The sequence below is a fragment of the Pagrus major genome, chromosome 18 (genome assembly GCF_040436345.1).
Source record: "Pagrus major chromosome 18, Pma_NU_1.0".
Lineage (NCBI taxonomy): Eukaryota > Metazoa > Chordata > Actinopteri > Spariformes > Sparidae > Pagrus > Pagrus major.
Window position 1 is genome coordinate 22,471,483 of NC_133232.1, and position 25,738 is coordinate 22,497,220.

Sequence of the window (25,738 nt, forward strand, 5' to 3'; positions counted from 1 at the left end):
ATAAAATCAAATTTCCATGTTGTTTGCATTTGTTGAGAAGACTGCCTCAGATTTGAACCATTGGTGGCTGCTGCTAACAGATGTGGCTAGGGTTTGTTCAGGTCAACAAATACCATGCAAACACCAAAGCCAACAATGTATAAATCTGTCTCTCAATACCTTTAGTATTACTCAGTCTATTTCAGTCAGCCCCAAGCATTTTGGGGGTTAATCCTAAAAACAGGGCTACATTCATATAAGGTTAAAGAGAGGTAAATATTGCATTTCTAGGGGACAGTTTTCAGATGCAAATTAAAGTGGATATTTTCTAAATTGCTTGAGGCAAGTGCAAAATAATGGTAAAAGCAAAAATGTGGTCTAACACCACCAGAGTAGAGTAGAGAAGAGCCCCAAATAACTGTGGGCAATCTGGCCAAAAAAAACACGATCTATTTAATTGCAGCCATAATCCACAATCTAATCCACAATCCACATTCTTTTTTCTAAATTTTGAAAAGTCAGGCTTTAAATAGCCTGTGAGTTTCCCTATTTGCACCATTAAGACACAATATTGTATTCAAAGCACAGGCTCCTCATCCACCATGTCGCTAGCTGTAACCCACCAGAATACAAGACACACAGGCAGGCAGAAGTAAAACAAAAAGCAAGCCCTAATGAGCCGATGTCCAAATTAAGAAATCCAAAATCCAATGTGCAAACAATAAAATGGCAGGCAACAAAAGGCAGGCAAAGGAAAATACAGAATTAATATGAAAACTGAGGACAAACCAAAAAACCAAAGGGAACAACTCAGGAACACAGGGAACACACAAGGACAAGGAAACAGGCACAGGCGCACAGGAGACACAAGAGACACAGGACTGATGCGAGGACCAGAACAGTCGAACCAACAAAGAGTGAGTGAACAACACAGGCTTAAATACAAACTAAACTAACGAGGGGATGAGCTGCCGGTGGAGAGACACTGGGAACAGGACAGTGCTAATGAGGCTGATGTGAAACAGGTTTCGGGAGTCAGGCGTACAAGAACACAGGAGGGAAACAGAACACTGGGAACACCAGTGAGCAAGAAGTAGAAAGTGACAACAAGACACAAGAGGATGCAACTACAAAATAAAACAGGAAATCAACAAACCAAAAAACCCAAACCATGCCAATTATTTACAAAACGTCTCCAAATAAAGAGCCACGTGAAGTAATCCGTCTAACTGGCATAGCCATCTAGTTGGCTTCATCACTCTTTTGGTATGTTAATATAGTGCAGATCTGTCAATGAGGTTATGTAAAGTTTGAAAACACAATATGAGATCATTTAATACCACAATCTCTCCTGTTTGCCAGAAAAATAGATTGTGGGCGCCTTCAAGATCAATCACTCAATAAAATCTCCAGATCGCCCACTCTTAATCATAAAATCAGCAAATTGACTCTGGGCTTTTTTCAAAAGTGACACTGTTTCGCTTCAGTAGGCATTTGTTGTGCTAGTAGCTAATATTGCAGCAGGAGGACTGTGAATGCTGCATTGACTCAAACAATCTGCATCTCATAACTAGATGTGACTTTGTGTTAACTTGTTTAAAAAAGCCAAAAAGTTCGGGGACCACTGAGCTACAGTACATCCAGGTGTGGTTGCACATGCAACATTAGTGTTATGTTACATTTGGTCTTTTTGTGGCATTTGTTGACAGCAAGAAAAATATAGAATAACACCAGCCTTAAAGAAGCGGTCTGCCTCACCTTGCTCTTCTGAGACCTCCACATTTCAAGAGCAGGAGGACGAGTGAGGAGCAGCGCCGCTTTATCCTCCGGGATATTGAGATGACTGGTGTGGTTGAATCACACTGGCACAACTACATTCATCCCGAGACTCTCTTTTTGATGGAGATGAGAGCACTACAGCCTATTGATTTTGTCATCAGGATCGCTCGCCTTGAATGCGCTGTGTTTTTGCCTCTGTCATTTTTGTGGAGTATCATTTTGAGCGTTGTAATCAGCCTTTAGGGTGGTAAGGTAGTTGGAGTACTGGCTGAGCATGCTGCCTCCTGCTCCTGCCGCTGGTTTAAAGCTGAGCACGTAAGCTTAATACAGATTCATGATCATATTTCTTTCATGGCACTTCAATTATGAGTCAGATGTTTCCTCTCTCGCTGCCACATTTCGCTAAATGTCATTCTACATGCATGCACACACACCCTCCAATGCCACATACGAGTACTATGAGCATGTGCACGCTGAGACTCAAGCAAGAACAGCCTACACATACAGATGCGGTTTGCCCACATACGCATACACTCTCTCTTAAAAACACGCACACACGCACACACACACAGTGCACAAAGCAGCTCTCTTGGTGAGCTCCCCGGCAGCCATTCTGAGAAATGAGCAGAGAAGAAGTGATGCATGTAGTTGAGCGATAATGTCCATCGCTGTAGCATGGTCTGATAATCTCCCCATGGTACGGCTTTAAACTGTTATTACAGACACACTCATATAAACCAAATAAAACCAAGGCCAGAGAGAAATCAGACCATGATGGGCCAATTAACACTAAGCTGTCTGATGGTTTTCAGTCATAGAGTGCGAATTGCAACGCTCAGTACATGAGAAATCGTGATTACATGTCTCTATTTTAATTTTTGTTTGCATTTTTTTTTTTTTTTCATTGAAAACGGTTGTCGCTATCAGTTTCAGTGTTAATCTAGTCTAGACAGCCTTAAGTGGAGTAGATTAGCTGTTTGTGGTGGACACTATACATGAGCGGCTGCACACACAGTTGAAAGCTGTGTACTTGCAGTGTAACATCAGGTCATCTGACAGCTGGATGAGAGCAAATACTCCACATTTGACTCAAGTGCTGTGCAGTAGGCTCCCAATCATTTGAATAATGAAAAAAAAAGAAAAATCAGTCATTTAGATTCTACGCAAGCTGAAGCAGTTTTGTGTAGAAATGCAGAATAAATAAATAAATAAATGAATATTAATGAAAAAATGAAAGCTCTTTTAATTAGGCTGCTTAAAGGGATGAGGGAATAATGGAGGCAGAGAGAATTAGACAAGATAATGAGTTTAAAGTGAAAGCAGACAAGGCAACTCAAACTCCGCTTTCTGACACTAATATAGCTCTCCCACCGTCCCTGTGCAATCTGAATGTGGCATTAATAATGCAGTAAACACCTTTGAAATACACACAACAATCTGAATATTTTACTCATCTCACAGAAATAATAGGCCTAAACTATTAGGCAACAACAACGCTCACTAACAAATCTGTACTGAAAGCATTCTTAATGCGGAGAATGAAAAAACATTTTCAGCAGCAAATTTCAACAAATTGGACGGCATTGAACCTTGGTAAATGTCAGCGATGAATGTTTTATTTATCTGTTGCATTAATTTCATTTTGCACAGCATTTTTGTAGTAAAACTAATTCCAGCTTTTCAGCAATTCAGTCAAAAGAACAAACGCTATTGAAAGTAGATGCTCATTGTGTTTATGAAATATTGATTCAGTATTTGTTTGGTGTTTTCCAACAGACAGGCCGCAGTGGATACGGTCTATATATTTCCCCTGGTTTTATAACACGTGTGCACGGCAGCTGCATATCCTACACTGCACACACAAACTGAGAATACACTTGCAGACAGAGAAAGAGAAACATACTGAGGGGGGAGGAGAGAGAGAGAGAGAGAGAGAGAGAGAGAGAGAGAGAGAGGGAGAGGAGAAATACTGTGGGAAGGAGAGGTAACATGGAGAAGAGTTGTACAAATTCTATTCGGGGACTCTGATGTGTCGAGTTGCTGCCACTCCTGCACCAATTAAAGAGGAGTCCACTAAGTTTCTAGTGCTGTTCTATCATCCCCCTGCAGCTCTTAGCCCCACGCTGCTGTAATGGTAATTATTGCTTCAAAGGGTCGACCACAATTCTCCTGAGGCCCCATTTGGAAAGTTTCATATCTCTTTCACTATTTAGATGAATGAGAATTTATATCAGATATAATCTTTAATTACATATTGACCCACCGCAGTGTGATTATCAGCAGATGAGAGATGAAGGATAGAGTTTTACGCTGTCCTGTTAGGACTCGCTGTCACACTCTGCTCTGGTCAGTGAGCTGAAGAGCAGAGTTTGTTTACCAAAGAGAAACAGTGTTTGGATTTCTGCTCATTGATCTGTATGTGTGTGTGCGTGTGAGAGAGGAAGAGACATTGTGTGTGTGTGTGTGTGTGTGTGTCTCAAAGTGTGTGACTTATCAGCCCACGTGCATGTGTAGGGCTATGTGTGTGTCTGTGGTCTGTGCACGTGGTGCGCGTGCCTAGTTGCCGCGCCTCTCTAATGATGTGTAATGAGTCCCAGTCAGAGGGGAGTATCTTGTATCACTGCTCTTTACAAATATAATTACTCACTGGCTCTCCAGAGCATGTCAATTTCCTAGTCCATTGGGGGGGGCGACTTAATTACTAGTTTCCAAATGCATTAAAAATTAACAAAGGCCGCTTCTTGTGCCAAAACCCAAGGTGAGACTCTAAAGAGGAGAATGGTCAAGTACAGTCTGTACTTGTGGAGTTTTCACCTCTAGCAGGGTTTATTTGTGACCTTTGATGTCTATCTCTCATATCTCTCTCTGATCGCAGCCATTTTATGGTGCCGCTCCGGACCGTCTCCTCAGTCCGCCTTCCAAAGAATAGTTTTTAGATCCAATCAAAATAACCTCATCCTACTGTATGGGTGTACCTGAAAGCAGCGCTCTCAGCACAGAAGTGGCAGGTGATTTGTTCTATGGCCAGAATAACTTTGTGTCTAGTAAGTGACTCTGTCCCTCTCCTCAAGTAAAGATGGTGACGGTTGGCAATTCAACCAGGGATTTTGGGAGCGGAGGATATTTTCTGAACAATATTAGAGAACAACATTCAAGTTTGTGATTTTTCACTGCTGAGGCACTGCTGAGCTTTCCCACACAGACATTGTACTCTGCTGCATGTTGGTAAAGTAGTAACACAGTTCATCTCGGGTCATCTGGATACTTCCTGTTTGTGGTCCTAAACCATTTGCACTTGTCGTTTTAAGTGTTGTATATCCGGGATAAAGTCCAGATGCGATTTAATACACTTTCATTTACACTTAGCCACAAATAAACGCCTCCCCATTGGCAGGATCACAAATCTGATTGCAATCTGCCTTGGTTTTTCTGGGCCACGTTCAAATCAGGGTCAGCAGTCCTCCAGTGCAGAAGCTGCCAAAAACACCAGAAAAAGAATAACTTGTGCACTTTAGCAGCTTAGTTAGAAAATGAATAGTTGGCAATAAAAGCTAGCAAGCTAACAACTGCTAACACAAACACTTGGACAGGACTCAACATTAGCACTAGTTACCAGCCAGAATCAGGTAAAATATGCAGGCGGCTGTTAGATTTGCTTCACTATAACAATCTATTTGAGTATGTGGTAAAATTTTAACATTCACTAGACAGTTGTCCTGCGGACAGAAAAGTTCATTTTGAACCCTGCACATGGATGAATTGTATTCATGAACTACAAACAAGACAAAAGTTGTATTGTCTTCTCAGGCTGTCAAATAAATCAATGTTTATCACCCACACAGATCATTTCATGGTCAAACTGATATGGATCAGATAAAAACTACAGCTTAGTGTACCTTCTGTATGACCATCAGCGGTGGATGAATTATGTAAACCTTTTGGCAAAAACACAATTTAAAAATACTCTGTGGCAAGTAATTCTTATACTACTCTGCTCCTCCTGCCTCCAGGATTTTGCTGTAGTCTTGCACCGCTTTTATCAAATGATGAGTGTGAAAAGAACTTTTTTTTTTTTTTACTGCGAGTTCATGTGCAGGATATAATCCGTCTGGGTGCGTCTCATTTGTCACATCGGATGTCTGGGATCACAAAAATCACTCTGTGAGTTACTAGGAAATAAAATTCGACATGACAACCACCCGTGTGGCGAGGGTGAATCGACTTAAAATAAAGAGCCTCCCTCAGTAAGTGTTCCCAGTCTCAGTCATTTCGGTTATCATCTGATATATGAGCCTGGCACCGTGCACAGGAATTCTTAAACAGTAGGTGGAAGAAAAAGCGAAGGCAGAGTGAGTTCTCTTTGTCTTCTTTTATCAGGAGGGGAGCTGAGATGGATATTTACTTGTTTTCATTGCCATTTGGATGAATTTATCCAAATTAAGCAGAGAACAAAAACATTTATTCATCCTATTAATGTCAGGGAGTGAGGGATTGAAGTAATGGTTTTCATGCTCCAGTCTGCAGCAGCTTGTTGATGCTGCTCCCCTACAAATCACTGCCAGGAAATTAACTCTTAAGCCGCTCTTGCCAGACACACTGCAACAAACGTCTGGCTCTGCAAGACAGGGCAGAGACAGGGCCTATTGTTTGTCAGTGCTCTGCTTGTCACCATCCCCAAGAAGATGTTTCTTTTCTAGCTTAAAACTCCTGAAAAATATTGATTAAAACTAAAGGGAAATAATACTTTGAATATCTTGAAATAATGGAGCAGCTTATGTCAAACAGCACTTCCACATTGAGAATCTTCTTCATGTATGATGATTTTAACATGGCTTAAACATTTGAAGGTTCCTCTTCATTACATCAGAAAAAATAAGTTCTCAGTTGCAGTCAGTGGGCTTTGATTGGCAGACGGTGCAATCTCCACCACATCCAGAGGGTGTCATTTCAAATGCTGGACCTCACTGATTGAAAGAATTTAGTCAGTTGTTGAGGGAGGGGAACCAATCAAGAGTAATAGTGTTTCCACACACTCTTGGGAAAGTCTAAAATCTGGGACCTCCAGCTGGTTTCCTCACAGCATGGCCCTCATGCAGTATTTTTTAAAACCAGATAGACATGAAACAAAATCCAGAGACTGAAATGTGCATGTGCATTGTGTAAATGGAAATGGAACATAATATTCATTATTATGTTTTCATAATAATAATAATTTCAGAGTCTAATCACCTGAAACTAAGAGTTGTTTTTGTTACCTTAGAATGAGCCCTTTAAACATATGGAGAAAGCGGGTCCTCCTTTACGGATTCCGCCATGTTACTAGAGTAGCCTAGAAAAGACAAACCAAACGCTGATTCTAGTGAGGGCTTTTCACATTTTTCACATTTATAGTGGCCACTGTGGAGTCGGGTGAGGCGAGGGGTATTCAGTTGGCTGCAATCTGCCACTAAATCCTACACTGGACCTTTAACAGGCTAGTATAGTTAAATTTATAATCCATAATGTTTCATAAAATCACACCCTGTGTTTAATACTATTTATGGTTGGTATTTTTTCAGCAAAAGCCATTTAATGTATTTACATTGCATACTTACTGCATCACATAGTAGTTTTCAATGCTAGTAGTGGTGGGGTCCGCCATTCAAATTAGCTAACCTCAGATGAGATTCACAGAAAACTATGCCAGCATGTAATTCAATTTGTCTGGACTGACGTCATCTTCACTGTTTACTGTTGACTGTCCTGCATCTGTATCATACAAAAACAAACCCAGTATTTCCTGTAACCACCAGCTTACATTCCAGGAATCACAGCTGTGGCATGTATGTGAAGTCAGCACAGGGAATGTAACGCCTTTGTCAAAGAGGTTAGCACTGGCAGCAATTGTTGAAAAAAAAGTTTTAATTAATAATTTTTTTTTTTTATCAAAAATGCATCTACAAAACATGATGTTGGCTTTTTCTTCCATTTTAAATATTGTCAGGTAACATTATGATGTGCATATTGGATATTTTGTGTTTACTTTGCCAAAAATAATTACCATCTGATCGTTTTGAGCTCACAACTGTAGAGAATTAATTTGTTTTCATTTGGTCTCAGTGACTACATCTGCTAAAGAAATCACAGTTACTAAATTAGAAAGTGAAATAGGGACACAGCGACGGAGCAGAATTAATGTAGTCTATTAGGTAACTTCCTTTTTTCACCTGTTTAAAGACTTGGGCTGATTTTATGGATATTTTGAAAAATGGTCAGCTCAACGACAATTAATTTCTCCATTTTCATGGCTTCCCATTTTGAAATTCTGCTCATGACAATTCAAATCAGCAAAGGACCAGCTTGTAGGGGAAATAGCTTCAAGACGTTTTGAGAAACTAGTCCTTTAAGTCTAACCACCTGCGATCTTCATAGCGGCATTGTATAAAGTTGTTCTATACCGAGTGAACAACAAATTTCCCCTCACTGCTGTGACTCCAGCTCAGATTGCTGATGCATTTTTAATGAGAGTTTGTCCTTCTTTTTCATCCTACAACAAATGGAAACAGGAACAAAGCTCATTATATTTCATAAGCATGACATTTCAGAAAACTGTGACATTAAGAAATCAATTTCTATGGTACAGTAGCGCTTTTCACTATTCAAAACAAGCTTTGCTGTAGCACTGCCCTGAGATGAAAACATGTTGAGATGATCGCAGTACTTTCACCAAAAACAGTAAATATGCATTAGAAAGACATCAAAGCACTCGCCCAACAATTGCTTTCATCTGGTCAAGGGGTCCTCGGCAGTGTCTCATGTAAAAATGGAGCACTTCACCCAAAGACGGCAATATGAAGTGCACAGATGGAACAGCGGTTCACTGAAGGAAAATGTCAGTCTAGTGTCACTGTTTGTGGTTGAGATGCTTTATTGATGGATGTTTGACCTTTACTGTTAGTAATGGAAGATGTGTTTCTTGTGAGGATTTCATTTGCATCCTAAACATTAGTAAACATTATTCCTATTCAGTCTATGGCACACTAAAATTAGAGGCGTGCGCACAGAGATTTTAGTGGCTCCTCAAAGACAGAAGTCTAATATTTACACAGCAGCTATCTTGCTCGCACTGGCATGGCATGGCTGAGCAACAAGAGATGGCATTTTCATTTCCACCTCAGCACAGTCTGACCCAATACTGATTCAGGGGTAGAGCTGCAATTTCCAGGTATGCCACTCGCTGCCAAAACTTCTTTTTTTTCATATTGTCAAGTGGTCCTTAAATTGAGTGTATTTGAGTGTGAGCCTCAAATAAAGTACCCAGTAGGTGATTCATAATGCCATGCATGCACAGTGGCAGGTGTTGCCAATGCAGTGATTAAGCTATTCTTTCACCTTTGGTTTTTGTGGCAGAGCCTATTAACGTGCACAAATAGACGTTTCAGAGTTTTGTGTGAGTCCCCGGCTGGCCTTCGCCTTTGCTTTCAGAGCCAGATGCCCTTTTAATAGCCATACTAGTAAATCCCAAAATATATTCACACCAACGGGGGCTTTTGGGTGACCCGCTATACTAAGTCGTGTTTGGACTGGTTTATGGCCCAGCAATTGCGTGATGACCTTGGTTTCTCAAGGATATAAATTGAAGGTCCCCTCAACCTTTAATGTGTCATTGCATAGTATTTCAGCTATATAATATACACGACTCTGGAATGTGTATAATAGATGTATTATGCTACTTTCTAGGTCATACTACACTACATAAATACTGATCTAATATATCTAAACATATCTGTAAAGTTCCAGCCACTAATAAAGCAGTCAATGGACCAGATTGTAGAATAATGCTAAGTCACTTAAAATACCAAAATAAAGTAGATTGAAGGGCACAAAATGCCACATAAAAAACAATGCAGTCTGGCTAATGGGAAGTGCAAATTACTGTTTTGTTTCTCCACTGAGATATTGACACAGAGAGTGAAAAACAATTAAATGAAAACAGTCCATACCACTGTATGAAGCCTTTGAACAAATATCACTCTTTCAGAGGATGGCACAGGCGAGATATATTGTATACCCGAAGGTGAATATTTGTATTTCTGAGACTTTTTATAACTTAAGTCTATTCCCAACTCGTATTGGGCTTCTTGTTTATGGTGCCTGATAGATCTATCTGTGGTGATTCATTGCTTGAATGCTTTGTTTTTCTTTATACTCTGCTCTAGGAGGGAGTGTGGGGCTCCTAATGGCAGCACAGCTTTTCTTCTTAGTGCATTTGTCCTTGAGGGATTTTTAACTTCACAACCAAAAAAAACCACACAGGCGCTTCTTCTTCCTCAGGGTAAAATACGTACAGGTAACAGCCTTATCGAACGGAAGCCAGCATGTACACCTTCCAGATGAGGCCAGTGTGGCACGTTTGATCATTCAGAGAAGGAAGAAAAAAAGCGTGAGAACCTAAAACTACCTTCTTTTCAGTGTTTGTAACGCCTTCTCGTGAGCATTGTGACAGGTAGGAAGGGGGAGGATTAGAGTGAGAGTACAGCAACAGGAAGGATGGAGGTGAAGATTTGTCCATCATCAGGTATGTCCTGACACAGGAATGATGTGTGTGAGGAGATATATATTGGCCAGGCAGGTAGAGGTACTTGCTTCTTGCCTTGTACAGGCATTAATCATAGCAGCGGCCAAGCCTAACCGCCAAGGTCAGCAGTCCTCGTATGTGTGGGAGGCACTCTCCACAGCTGCCACCACGAAGCGCCGCTGCAGAGGGGCTTACAGAGGCGGGAGGCACGAGTCCGAGGGTAAGAGGAGCAGGATGTTGAATTGACAAGGTGAAAGTAGGAGGAGGGAAACAACAGGGGTGGGGTGGGGGGGGGGTGAGGTTGGATTAGCGACGACCCCAGGAGGTGTGGTTGGTAAAGAGTGGCACTTGAGGTATAGTGAAGGAGATTGCTAAGCAAAGGTAGGTGGACATTTTGGAATAATGGATTGAAGTGGGCAGCACAGCTGGAGGGGAGGAGGGTAAAATAACACAGTGTGATGCACTGGTACAGTGGGTGGAACTGCACAATCAGAGAGAGGCAGGTTGGGAGGGACAGCGTGTGAACAGGGACTGGTTGCAATGCTTTTAATCACACCTCTCTAGTAGGAGTTTGGTATTATTAAAATAGGACAGAGGTGAGAATTATGCCCGTTCAGGGAGAATCGTGACTGCTCAGAGCTTTGAGAAAGATAAAGGTGCTGTTAGTTTAGCAGAATACAGAGCCAGATATCCAGCGTGCTGCTTATGCTTAGAGCAAAGTATCCACAGAAGGCCGACAGTAAGCAAATTGGTGGCAATATATCCATGACAGGTTATATTACACATCAAGCCAGTACCATCTTTCTCCTGTGAGAGCTAATTTTGTAGGGTCATATGGTTTTGAAGGTGTCGTAACCCCAAGGAGGTCTATCAAAAGAGAGAGAGGGCATTTCCCCTGAACCGCTACGAAGAAAATGCAGTAAATTTCTGCTGCGGCGTGAAACAGAGGCACAGTATATCCTTACAGTCTTTAGTGAACAGAGCCGTGGCTGCAGTCCAACTTAGTCCAACTTCATCTCCCTCACTACTTAGGAGCCTTGATTGGAATAGAATTGATCCAAGTGGGATTTTCCACCATCTCTTTTTGCCCATACAGTCTTTTCAAGCGATGAAGGAGGAGATACTCTGGAGGGAAATGTTGAGAATTAGAACACACTGGAAGGGCTTTGTTGTAGTAAGCCAGCATACAAGGAATTCTGCGGGCGCTACCTTTGCCTGACTGCCTCATGCTTATGTAACTTTGGCAGTCATTTCGGGTGACTCTGTGCCTGTTCGGAGGCATCATTATGTGAGGCTGATTAGTTGTACTTTTTGGGGGGAAATGTGGATAAGAAGCTCTTGCACGTAAATGACAAAATAGATTATTTGTTGGCACAAAGAAGAGCCACACGGACGTTTTAATGACCTGGCATCAGTATTAGAAGCACAAAGCCACAAAAAACTGCCAAGTGAAAGATGTTAAGTTAAGTTAGAGATGGATTGTGGTTAGAAACACTTCACACATTGTTTAATGGTGGGTGGGTAACTGGGTAGGAGACAAGATGTGTTTGTTTTTGGGCTCATCCATCTTGAACTGCAACATTTTGCAAGAGACCTTTGCTTCTGAAAGATGATGTCCGCAGAAGTTATTTTGAAAATTTGAGAAAAAATAATAGATTGGTTTTGGGGCAATATGTAAATGTTGAAAACGTAAAAAAAAATTACTAAAATTATCAACAGAATGTAAATAAATGGCAGTTTTGACATTATGGCGTCTATTGCTGCTTTTCCACCAAAATTCAACCCGCTAAAAAGCACTTATTGACGGATATAGCTCGGTTGACAATCCAGGTATTTTCATAGCCAGGAAGTCAAGCTTTTTTTGGCTTCAAAACACCACTGAGCAGCTTTCATAGGAATAAACGGGGCTCCACCTCTAACACTGTGTCCACTAATAAAACGTCCTTGAATAGACAGCATCCCAAATTCTTTCCTTAGTTATGCGCCACCACCGGATGCTGATAATGTTTCATCACTTCACCAAGGTCTTACTTTTAGATCAAAGCCAAGCTGAGCCGAGGTGATAAAAACCTGTGTCTACTGCAGAGTCAATTGACCTGGGCTTAAATGCCGAGTGTACACATTCTCATTGCACACAAAAAAAGCCAGATCTTATCGGGTTTCAGTGGAATTTTTGACCAGTGGAAAAGGGGTATATGTATTATATTGCAAAAGGAGCTACTGAAGTTAACAATAATAATAATAATACTCCCCTAGTCCCCGAGCTCCCAGTCTGAGCCACTAGCTGCATGGCAAACGGCGCTAACTAGCTAATGGCAGCTACAGTTAGCAGCAGTTAGCAGTAACTCTGCATTTTTAAGGTTAGGACTCGCTCCTTTAGAAATCAATAATGTGTGAACTATAATAGAATGGTGGCTAGTTTAGGAAGGAGTTTGCTGGAAGGAGAAAAAGATGCACAATTCAAAATTACCATGTAAAAATTACACAATATACCTCCCCAAAAAGTAACAAAAGAAAATGAATATGTAAATTTAGCTTCCACCATATCAGTAGTCATTCGAAAGTCATTTTTTCTTTGTACAAGTCAATTTACATAATGAGAGTTCAGTCAATTTTACATACTGTGTGTTTTCAGTGTAATGTCGCTCAACCGGACCCAAGTGCAGAGAACACACCACACGCATCATTTTTCAAGCTAAACTTCTAATCTAAACTTCAAACAAACTTTGAATTTCTTTTCTCTTCTCTAACAAACGCAAAGCAAGACGATGTACTGCCAAAATGGACAGGCAAAAAGTAACTGAAGTGGCCACAGAGAATAAAAAAACCCTCCTAATGAGGCAAAACTGACTGGAGCGGAGGGAGCTTGGCATTGGTGTCTCCAGGACGGAGCAACAAGGATCTGGAACAGCAAGGTATATATGGTGAGCTTGGCAGGTGAAGCAGACAAAAAGGAGCTGATCAGTCAAAGCAAACTGTTAACCATCAGTGGAAGAACCCAGTTCAGCACCCTGGACAGCGGTCGGGATATTCAGGGGTTTAACTTGTGTTGGCGTCACTTCTGTATAAATTATGATTACAGAAAGAGAAACAGAAAATGTACTTGATGCATTTGAATATTTAAACTTTTAATTGTGAAATTATTATGCATAAGAGCATTTGTTCCTAAAATTACTCAAAAAAGCTACCAAAGTGTCCTCGATAAAATCCTCGATTTTGTCAGCAGCTCACATGTGCACCTGACCTTCCTCGGCTGCCTCATGACCAGAATTCAAAATTTCTCATCAGCGCATTGCTGAGGATTGATTTATTTTGAGACTAATGTAAGCAAACAACAACAACAATAACAAGAAAGTTCTGTATCAACAGCTGCCTGAAGGGGGGAAAGGAAATTAAAGCTTTAAAAAGCAGCTTAGTGCAGATGGTTGATATCCAACAATTCATTTGAAAATAACATATTTACAGAGCAAGTCTGACATGATTTGCCTGTAAATAACTTGAAAATAATGAAGGCAGTCTAATTTAAATGGCATCATAACATGCAAAGGGAATCAAGTTAAATGATGGAAGGTTTTTGCGTGCGCATGGACAGAGCGCGTGCATGTGTGCGAGCGCGTGCAGGGAAAATCAAGACATATCTTCTCAATTCAGTTATTGATATTGCACACATGTTGCACAGCTCTGCTTTTTTGTAGCTTGTGCCACTTAATTTGATTTGTTATGATATGTTTATCAGAGGATTAAATATGTTTGTCAAGATTCTGGCTCTCCAGCAAAAAGAACTGAAAAGGTTTTTTAACAACAGATACAACTCTTGTAAATGACAGCATCTCAATAAAAGACTGTGTTATGATGAGAGATTAAATGATATTTCTTGAACCAGGTATTGAATTTTAATTAAAAATAAAAGGCACAAAGCGTTTTAGACTAGTTAAATACAGAATTAGAATTCAATTTAATGGCAGAAAAAAACCAGGGATGAAAAAAATGATTTTATTCAGACTTAACACTGCTGGATTCGTTTTCTTTTTAAAAGTGTCCATTCTGTACTGATTTTTAAAACCAGTGCACAGGGTACCTAATCAACAGCAGGGCTTAATTGAGATTAGTCCATAGAACAGAAAGCGGTTTTGTGCCTCGCAGGCAAAAAGAAGTTTGAGGGATTCTTGTAAATATCATGCGGGACTGATGTGAGCGTCAGGTGCTGCCGAATGCCAGTTGTCTCATGAATAATAGCAGTGAAATGTGTTGATAAATCCTGAATGTCTTGTTGGAGTTGCGTTGCTTCAGGTGTTGGCTGACATTCTCTCTGTGGAGCTGCCAGTCAAACCGACGCCAGGCCTCTGGAGCGCTGTCTCTGTCTCTTTCCGTGATATTTTTCAATAGCACAGTCGCTGCACTTGAATATCCTGCTTCTCCTCTGCAATGTGAGTGTAATACTGAAAATCCACAACCTCACTAGCATATACTGTACCAAGATTCCTCCCCTCTATTCCGAGGTCTCATCTGTTCCTGTTTTGTTTACACAGATATGAGCCTCGCCGTGTTTCCCCATATCAAACTGTATTAGTTTCTGTCATCGCTAACACGACATAGCAGGCTAATAAAAGCATCAGTGAAGTGTGTGGCACATGGCAGCCACTCAGGGAACGGTCGCCGCAGAGTAGCAGCTCTCATCTGGATCTGGAGGATTGCGGGTCCCAGTCCCATATATTGGCCAGGAGCCCATGTGAGTTGTGACCCCATGCCAATTGTCCTTTACTCTCACTGGTTGCATGCTGGGAAGTTGACCTTTATCATTAACCCTGCTGCGTGCTTGTCATTTGAAGTCTTTATTATTCACGCTTCCTTTTGGGTATATTATATAGCGGGGAGCATGGAGCAGGGATGCAGAGCGAGTTAGCACATTTACACTCAGCAATTATAGCACATAGCTGCTGCAGAGAGAAACCTGCAAAGAATTGTTGGTAACACTTTATTAGAGGGTACACATACTGTATTAACCTTTCCCTCGCCGCTTATTAGTATGCATATTAGTAGCATGTTGTCTCTTTATTAGTCATTGTTAAGCACTTACCAGCACTTTATTCTGCATGACCATGTCCTACCACAACTAGGCCGTTAGCTAAGAGTTTTCTCTTAATAACCTCCTTATTACTGCTTTTTGTATTAAGTAACAATTCATAATTCATAACTTGTTGATGACTTACAATGATTTTAATATGCTTTGCTCAGTATGGACCTTATAAGGTGGTTGTACCAGAACAATAGTCATTCTCCCTTAATAACATGTAATAAATATGGTCTATTCTTATGTAGCAAAACACAAACCTGTGTGAACCCAAGTGTAAATAGCGTCCAGATAACAATAAATTAAGGCTTTCTAACTCAGGATATGATCCCCCATGTAAAGTGAGGTCTCGCTCATAACTAATTTACTCATAGAACCTGCGTAGGTCAATAAATGTCAAACTTCTCTCCTCTCCACCACCCCACCACCTCTCTGTGGGAATATATTCTGAGTTAGAAAGACTTAATTTGGTTTTATGCGGACATTATTATCACTTGTAGTTTTGTCTCTTGTTACATAAGAATAGACCATATTTATAAAGTGATATTAAGGGAGAACAACTACCTTACTTACCACCACAGGTACCATCACAGGGCCCCAGACACTGGATGCACTGCTGCAGTTAACTTTTTCTTTCGGTGCACCAGCATATCATTTAGGAGCACCTAATAATACATTTTTAATTTCTTGACACATTAAGTTAATGATTGTAAACAGGAATAAAGGTGCAGATGGATGTTTTTCTTAATTTGAATTACAGCACTTCTACAGCACTAATATGTGTTCAAAGGCAAGTATCTACACACGGTTTGTGTTTGTTAGAAAATGCTTTTAGAAGCCACATGTCTTTCATCAAACCTGCTACATTTCAGGCACATCAATACGGCAAATGAAAATTGTATTTGCACACTGCAGTCTTGTGTCAATAAGCAGTAATTAGAAGATAAAAGTTAACAGCCTAGTAGGATATGGTCATGCAGAATAAGGCATTAATAATGCTTTTTTTTTAATCAATAAAGAGCCAACATGCTACTGACATGCTTGCTGATAAGCAACTAGTTAATGATTAAAATGTACACTTTTATACAAAGTGTAACGAAGAGAACAAAAATGTGAAATATAAAAATGGTGCGTTCTCTACCCAGTTACAACCATCTCTCACACATGCAGCAATACAGCAGCAGAAAAACATGCTTGCTTTACTTTATCTCACAGGCGCACATATCCCTCTTTACCACCATGCACACCCACATGCACTGGCTTCAGCACAAAATCGCACCGTGCTTTGAAAAGAACACAAAAGTGCAAAACAAGATGAACCGTCAACTGCAGATTTTCTGTGTTATTGATTAGTCTCATCTCTTCACTATAGTCACAGTTTCTTTCATACAACGGCATTTGTTCCATATTTTTGACTTTGATGTTTAGAGCCCCAGCCAGATGTGAGACACGCACACACATGCACACACGCACATTGTGGCTGAGGCACTGTTGATATTCTTTGGACACTCGTCATTATCCGCAGCAGTGCTAATCAGCAGCCATTCTAATTAAACTCTGTTTGCACTTGAAATGCTTTAAAACATGTTCAAACACTTCTGAACGACAACTGTTTGATAGGACACATTGCTGCTTCCGTCCTGCTCACAGGTGATAAGAGCAGCCTGTGGAAAAAAAGGAGTCGGGCAGGGATGTATTTTAAAGTGCAGATTGTCTGTGTGTAATCAAACCAAGTCAATCCACGTCACACACCGTCCCTGTTTTCAGCCCGATCCCACATCCATTACATCTTTATCACAACTGTTTTCATTATCATCCCGCTCTGCCACTTGCCTTCACTCAGCCTCATTCTGCTGTGTGTCAAGTCAGCAGTCTCCCGCAAAAAGTAATCCGCTGCCTTTACTGATGGGCTGTGATATAGCTCTCATCGTTTCAGTGGCGCAGCGACGGCTGCAGAATGTGGCAAACAGGCAGTTGACACCCACTTCTGCTTTGTCAACTATTCCATTTGGACAGAGCACTATAAAAATTAATCCTATCAAATCACCTGATTATGTATCCAATTACAGTTTTTTGGTGCAGCTATCATCAATGCATTTCCATTTGTAATGGAGGTGGAAAGTCAACTTTGTACTTGGAGCCAAATGATACAGCTTAGCTGTGCATACTGTTTGCATGTGTGCTTGTTTGTAGTCCAGTCAAAGCCCTAACAGCCCTTGCACAATATTACATAAAAGTTAGCCAGAGGACAAATTGCAAAATGCTTTCGCCTCGCAGAAATATTCCATCATTAAAAAAACGAGCAGAGGAATGCTATTCGAATTACAAATGTGAATTTTGCAAATGCGTGTTTTTTTCCCCTCCTTTAGCCTGTCTGAATCAATTGAACAAACCGGCATGATATTTGATGGCCTGTGAGCTCCAATTATTAGAACAATATTATGGCTGGGGTAAGTCAGGGGCACTCCAGTGGAATTCCAATAGTGTTTGGAAGCTATTTGTATTGGTGTTAGTCCTTCAGGGGCTGGAGAAGGGCATGCAGCTCAATAACTCAATTCTTAACAATTAGCCCCTGACATGTCCCCTAGAAAATAGATAGAGAGGACTCTAGTGGATAATATTTTCCAAAGTATAGAGATTATTGTTTCAAAGGCTCAAACAGCGTTGCAAAAGAAGTTGTGGCTCTGTTTCCAAATCATACTTCGTCTGCTGATAAGATCATAGTTGATAAGCGCTTAATTCTTCGTCTCTCAGCTGTTGAGGTGGCTTTTATTTTTGTCGGCATCAGCAAGGATCTCATCACAAGCACCCGCTTCTCGCTGTACTGTGAAAAAAAACAGACCGCCTGCTCTCTAGGGTCACTAATTATCAACAGCACACTTGCAACATTTGAAATGGCACAGACCTTATCACTGTCAATTATAAATGTATTATACTGTAATCAGAGGGGCTCTTGGTTCTGGGGATCAGATCTCAACTTAACTGGCCGTGTGCTTGCGGATACCCCCCTCCCCTCCTCTGAGCGCACCTCCTCAGCCGAGAAAGTGACCTTGGACCGGGGCCGACCTTGCTGCATCACCGCAGTCTGATGTTATTAGATTGTCCAGGAAGGAGAAAGGTTGGAAAAAGCGCACACAGTCCATCTCGCTTTCGTTTGGTCTTGGGTGAACTTTCAAGGGGATAGGGAGAACAAATAGAGCTGTCTGAGGGGTGTTTGACTTTTTGTGTGCGTGGGTGCGAATTTGTCTTTGCGTGTTTGATGTTTTTTGCGCGTGTACAGAACCACATAAAACTCGCAGGCAGACACGGAGATGGCATTTAGAGTCGCCTGCTCAGGGGAGAACTCCCATGCCTGAGGGGATCATACTCAGGCGGGCTCTCCTTTGGGTCCTGATGGGCCATGCGCTGTGGTCTGATTGTAAAGAGGTCATAGCTTTGTGAAGGAAGCCCCAGAGGCCAGCTAGAACAATTAGAAATATGTGTTTCTGGGTCACTGGAGCACAGTTACAAGTCCTGTAATACTATTCTATTTTCCCGGCAGTGGCGGGTGAAGAAATGGCTTTACTCTGGCTTGTGTCTGATTCGTGATGTGATATCCCCATGCTGGAAACAACATGCATGCTGCTTTGTTTGAACTGGTATATACTTGCAACAATGTCATAGATTTGCAGGCTTTTACTTTATACTGTACATTCTAATCTTGCTCTCTCAAAGACAGTAGTCCTTAAGTCAACAGCAAGCTGTGCCGCATACACGGCAGTGACAATACCAATGCATGAGCAGTAACCCAGCTACAAGTATGCTAAGCCTAATGTAAACATGGCCATCGTTTCACATATGTGCAGAGCAGCATGGACCAATGTAAGTAATATTTCCAGGAAAATAGACCTCAGTGTTCCATAAATATTTGATGAAATCAAAAAATACAAGGCCTGTACAGTACCCGCTGCACAAGAACACATGTGTAATTTAATTCATTGTTTCTGTAACACTGCTGTGAGCTTAATGCTTTCATCGGAAGTAAATTGCCACGGGCAATATACCTCTCTGTGAGGCAGCAGATCTGGTGCTTAATATAGCAGTAAACAAGTTAACAATGCTTGACAGGGATTAAAATGGATACAGCTTTCTGAGTGGCAGAAATTCAATGACACAGATCATATTAACTGTTCAAAGTGTCAGACCATGTAAGTTGAATTCAGATTCTAAGTTGCGTGTCACTGTTGTTCCTGACTCATGCAGGAAGCGTGTAATTCTTTGACTTGAAACATCACCAGAGCTCTGGATTTACAAGGTTTTCTCCCGCCAGCGAGAATGCACGGAGGGTGTTTCACCTTTATATTTTTCTTCATGAAATATGAACTGGGCATGGGCAGGATGAGTCAAGCTGAGCCTGTGATCAGCGGATCCAGCTGTTATGTATGAGCACGAATATGAATTATCATAAGTGTTATAAGGGCGGCATCAAAACAGATTATCTACTGACTCAATAATTTTGCCGGGTTGTATCACCGGGTCTAACTTGATCATCCGCCCCCATCATTTTAGACATGAATTGTGTATCAATTATCTCCCCCCAGCTAGAGCAGGCTGAGTTCTGAGTACAGCCCAGTATGATTTGGTAGCCTCGTTCTGGCATCTAAATGCATGCCCTTCCTGTAACATTTTTCATGCAGGATTATAAAATGCTGACTGTGTATTTTAATGCTCCGCATTTGCATTTTAATGTAAACCCCTTTACATTTACTAACAATCCCACTCTGTTCAAAATTTTAATGGTAATACCAGCAATTGGGTGAGAATAAATTGTTTAGAGGGAAAAAGAAGAACAGGGATAGTCCGGTCTTTTTGAGATAGAAAGCTAACACATTTCTCTGTGCAAACAAGTCAAGGTCCACTGCCATTTGCTGGTGGCACCACTGCTCTAATGCCCACTTCCCCCCATGTTGTAAAGGCTAAATTAGCCTCCTCTGGAGCCAATTTAGCTGAATTAAGGAGCTTAGAAAGGTCATACTTACATTTCATTTGAACCTAATAGACATTGCAATAAAAGTACTTTTCTGTGTTTGCCTACATCACCAGCAGACACTTTTAAAGTTAATAAGACCAAATATTCAGTCATTATTGCTGATCCCTCATCATCTGGAAGCTTTGCAGGTGGCTGGGGCAAAAACCTCAGGTATGCAATATCTTTATGGCATTTTCCCAAATTAGGCCGACAATCCACTGTGTGTTTGGCCACTGAGCTACCTCGTTAAGTTAAATAATGAATGAATTGCACGGGTAATTATGAAAACTCTCACACTGCTCACAAGCGGGACTAATGCTTCGGCTGGTTTAATTAGAGCGGGAGCCTGCCACTCAAGGCTGTTCCCCACGCCAATCCTGAGGACAGAACGGTGGGTTCTCAGAGCTGGGGGAGAGATAAGGCTCAACACAGGAGCTCAGTGTGGTACAAACCTGCCGCCAGCTCACAGGCTGCTACAGGTAGCGAGGCTGCAGGGTTTTCAGCCACAGGTAGGGTTGTTACTGACAGTGAGCCTCAACACACTCCACTTATTCCAGGCTAGAGACAGGAAGAGCAGTTAACCACCTGTCTCCCAACATGGGAGCTATTGCAACGTAGTTAACCTATCAAAGACAAGAGGAGAGTATTGTCATCAGCATATGTCTTTGATAGTACCGTAGAGAGCATTAATAGACATTACAGAGAATTATCCATAGCACAGCCAGTTAGTGGACGCTCAAGTGAAAGAATAGATGCAGGGCGGCAGAACGAGGGATGATTCGATCAACACAATTGGCTTTATTTCTGTTCTGCACCTGCTAGCTGTTTGCTGCTGATGCTATCATAGAGCCAGAGGGGGCCACTGGAGCATTGACTGAAACAAGATGTCCCACTAATAAGATTCAGAATCCTTCCTTCCATTAGGACATGTCTGTTTCCCCTCCCATTATTGGCATTGTTGTTGGGTCAGTAATCCACCCTTTGTTACCTCAAGGCAAACCGACTCTGAAGGATACAGAGTTAACAACAAAGTGTGTCAGCTCGGAGATTTAGCGTGCTGAGGGGGGGGGCGAGATAGGCAGCGGTGCCCGTTCAGGCTGCGGCCAGACTGAGGAGAGGTGACATTGGCCTTGACTAGGCAGAAACACTGCAAAGCAATCTGTATAATGAGTGGTTTCCCCTCTGACTGAGATGGCTTGTCACTCCATTCATACGTCGTGGTTCGATACATCCTTCCCAGCTCTACTCAGCCCTCTCAGGCCTGAGGGGAGAGGGGAAGACAGTGACATAAACACAGAAAGAGAAGGAGTGTTTACCAGGGGAAATGTATACCATAGAATAAATGAAATCAGCCACCACATTGATTCAGTTTCTTTGATGATAACATTGCAATTACAGAGCAACCGCGTTAACTAAAACATGAGAATTTACCAGTTGAATCCTTGTATTTTTTTTTTTCTAAAATGCTAATACAATTCCCTCTGCACATTTGCCAGAAATTGGTTACACTCATTTATGTCCTCGGTGCATAACAAATGTCTTTGCTCATGTTATTGTTTACACTATGTCTGTTTTGAAAAGTATGAGCATGTGCCCTAGATAAGCCCATAGGCTCATGCAGCATGCAGCCTCCACGGTTCAAACATATTAACTCATAAACATCTGCTACCAAGTACAGCAAAAGAAACTCAATTAAGGGAAGAGATCTGGTGGGGATAGCATCAAATTAGGTGACTGACAAGCCCAGTAATCTGGAGCACATAGTATTTTTCATCTAATAACACTCAGAGATGTCCTTGGAAAATGGAGTATGTGGCGATGCTCGGATGATAGAGAAGAAGGAGAGTGTATAGCTGCCAGGGCAGGAGGGGGGTCATGTGCGAGTACGGTGACAATTTCTTCCGACAATGTCCCGTCTTATTTTTGCTCCGTCAGCACGCTCTTTAAAGCAGGGATGTCGTGTTTAATCAAATTACCTGCGAGAGCTGCTCCTTCTTTTATTCATTTATTGAGGGCGGGGTGAGGGGGAGTCGGGCTGGGTGAAGGAGCACGGATGAGCTCCTTTGGGATGAGTGTGTTTTCTGAAACGTGAACCAGAGGAGGGCTGAGCTAACAGGAGCTGACAGTGGCAACCGCCCCAATGCTCGGCTGTGAGAGGACCAGTCGGCTTTTTCGCTTGAGCCTCGTTAGGGAAACGGTGAGAAGAGTCATCTGAGGCTCAGAGACAAGAGCTGGTGCTGCTGCCGTTCAGAGGAAAATGGATCAGGTCTGACTGTATATGTCAAGAGTTTGAGGCTCGAGAGCTGTTATGTTAAACGATGGCGAGGATAGCGGGCTCTCATCCAATCGTATTTCCCTGCAAACATGGAGGGATGGTGAATTAGTGCTGTCACTCAACCATATATGATTTATTTGTGGTTTAATCTTATAGCTCTAAGGTTAAATCCTGTAATCTAATTGTCCATCAGAGCTGATTTTGTCAATTAAGATAAAAGGCAGGCAGTTAACAAAATGTGGCAATGGCTCGTGCAGCAAAATGAACAAGACTGGTAGCTGTTCTGTCTGTGCTTTGGCCGTTGGGCTCTCAGGTGCGCAGTGCATCTGGCCAGCCTATAGGGCGCGTGGAACAAAGCCACGGTGACATTTTATCTGACGGTAGCTCCTGTGGGGCCTGAGCCATGCTGCCGAACTGTCAGGCAGATTTCAGCGCGATGAGGAGGGGGGAAGAAAGCCAAACAAACAGAGCCCTGGCACAGTCTCCCCATCGCCAAGCAGTGCAGACGAGCACAGAGAGACCTCCCTGGGGATCGCAGGAGGCCGAGATGAAACGGAAAGCGAGATGTAACCTTTTTGTTGTTGCTAGAACCCAGTTCTTTAGTGCTGCTAGATTAAAAGGAAGAACGGCGAAGTGAAATGAAAAGGGAATCACTTCAACTGTTCGAATACGGAGACTACTGGAAACAGGACTCCAGCATCAATTGAAAAAGGGAAGAAAATAAAGCAAATATTGTCAGCCTTTGTAGGACATGGGTACAAGTGTCTTTTATATAGTGCATGGCCTTTGTGTAACATGCAACAATACATGATAGGCACACTCCCTCTATTATAGAAGTGTTATGGTAATCATACACACTATTTCAAAAGCTTTCCATCCATTTTTCATTACCCACTGTTCTCAGGGTGAGAGAACAGGCATGTTTCATCAACAAAGGAATATGTGAAGCCAAGCAAACCAAGCACCTTCCTCGCAAGGAAGAGGGTAATGAATTCTGCATATGTACAAACCTGGCGGTTTCACTTTCTATGAGACATCCAACTGCTAATATCAAAATATCAAATATGTTCAGTGTTGGTGAGCATTGATAACAAAACACATAACCACTGATTCATATTCACCCACTTTGATTGCTCTTCCTAGAGTAAGTGGCACTCCAGTAATATGTCTTCTTTTGATTGTATAATGAATAATAATGTGCTCTTGATCACATTTCACAGAAGAACTGCTGCATCTGCATCAACATCTGCAATTACAGAACTTAAGCGGGCTTTGTTGTTTTTCTCCGGCTTCAGATTTTGACAAGCCTTGAAAGTGGCTTTAATGTGCTAAATGTACATGTGGACGGGTCTAATTAATTCTATGGCACAATGAAAACCTCCTTTCACTCCTCTCTATAGGATGGGTATTAACCTCCTGGTGCTTTCATGGGCAGATAAAGAGATACCCACCACTGATGTTAAGCTGGAACTGGAGCTGGAGCCCCCAGGAGGCTCTGATCAAATCCCCAACTTAGCGCTCCACTGTGCACCGCGTAGCCCCAGTTCAACCTCACATGGCCCAGCCTGCCCTTGCTTACACCAAAGCGATCCTCTTGCACCATCCTCTTGGTGCGAAGAAGAGGAGGAATCGCAGCAGAGAGCGAGACATCAGATGGAGGAGGAGGAGGGAGGAAGGTGTCAGAGAAGTAAGATGGTGATTGAGGGGTACTTTAACATGGAGGGCTAGGAGGAGGAAAGTGTGCAGTGTAGAGAAGTCCTCCAGTGTCAAAGTTCACTGGAGATGGGCAGGAGTTTGAAACGAGGTTTACTCCCTCCGGTTAATGGCATCAGACCTTTGAAAACAGGGTTTAACACTTAATTTCAAAGTGACAGATACTTCAAAATCAGCCTTGGCTCAGTTAGTTAGCGGTGTCAGGCTTTTAAGAACACTGCTATAAACAGCTCAAACAGCTAGTGCGGAGGTTAGACCTTTTATAGCTGAACCCGGTTTGTCAGTGCTGCTGCTCACCGTGATAGCTGGTACAGACCTTATACCTTTTTTCCACATCAGAGAGTAAATGCATGCTATTACCATTGGCCCAAGCGAAAGCTCACATTGCCATCGTTCCGGCACTTCATCAAATTGATATTGTGGGAAAACACACGGGCAGTGCCCAGTCTTTAGTTCGTAAACACACCCAGACTCTCTGCCAGTTCCCACTGGCGAATGTGCTGGCCGTAGACCTAGTCAGTGCGCTTGGCTGATAATATGAATGGTAATGAGTGAGCGGCTGCTGGGATTGAAAGCAAAAGTGCTGTCATAATTGAGTTAGATTAATTAAAGGAGCTCCACTGTATTCTTACAGATCAGTGCATCTTGTTAGAAGCCTGTGCTATGGGTTGGGGCACCGGAGGGGGTGCATCCGTGGCCAAAGTGTATGTGTTTTTGCGTGTGCAACCTGCAGATTGTGGGTTAGGTGGGTTGTTGTGTGAGGAACTAATTGAAATGAGAGGCGATGTGCGAGTCTCAGCCAACATGGCCGGTCCATTTGTCAGGGTGACATCACTGCACTCACACCCCATCCATCTCCGCCCGGCGCCACAGAACCATGCTCCTCCTGGTGATTAATATCCATACCTCCCTCACCGCACTGCATACACCCCCCCTCGGTGCACTCGCACAGTGCCGCGGCTCCACACATGCACACCCACAAACAAACAAATACTCACACACACTCTGTTGGAAGCCCTCCTCTTCACTTATGCACATAGTGGCTGCACACCCACACTCTCTCCCCACACATGGCTGAAGCCCAGGGCCCCGACCAGTCACACACATAAACTTCCTAATCGTTCCAAGCACAAACTGTCCTTGCTCTTTGGTGGGATCAGGTAACATAAAGATTTTATCGATTCTAGCTCTACTGTCAGATTTCATTGAATCTTGGTTCAAATTTGTATAATATATGTGACGTCATATTACTCTAGAAGAGAAGAAACACTTTCTTACTTTCTCTCTTAGGTTTATTTAAATTTAGGCTGTCGTAAATTGTCGTTTCTCATAACTGATTAGTTGCTATGTGATTCT

The 25,738-nt window shown here is 42.1% G+C and overlaps 1 protein-coding gene across 8 annotated transcripts in view; it reads left to right on the forward strand.

The window, feature by feature from the left end:
- Positions 1-25,738, forward strand: part of nlgn3a (neuroligin 3a) — a 100,057-nt gene that overhangs the window by 19,893 nt on the left and 54,426 nt on the right. The gene's annotated exons all lie outside the window — the stretch shown is intronic.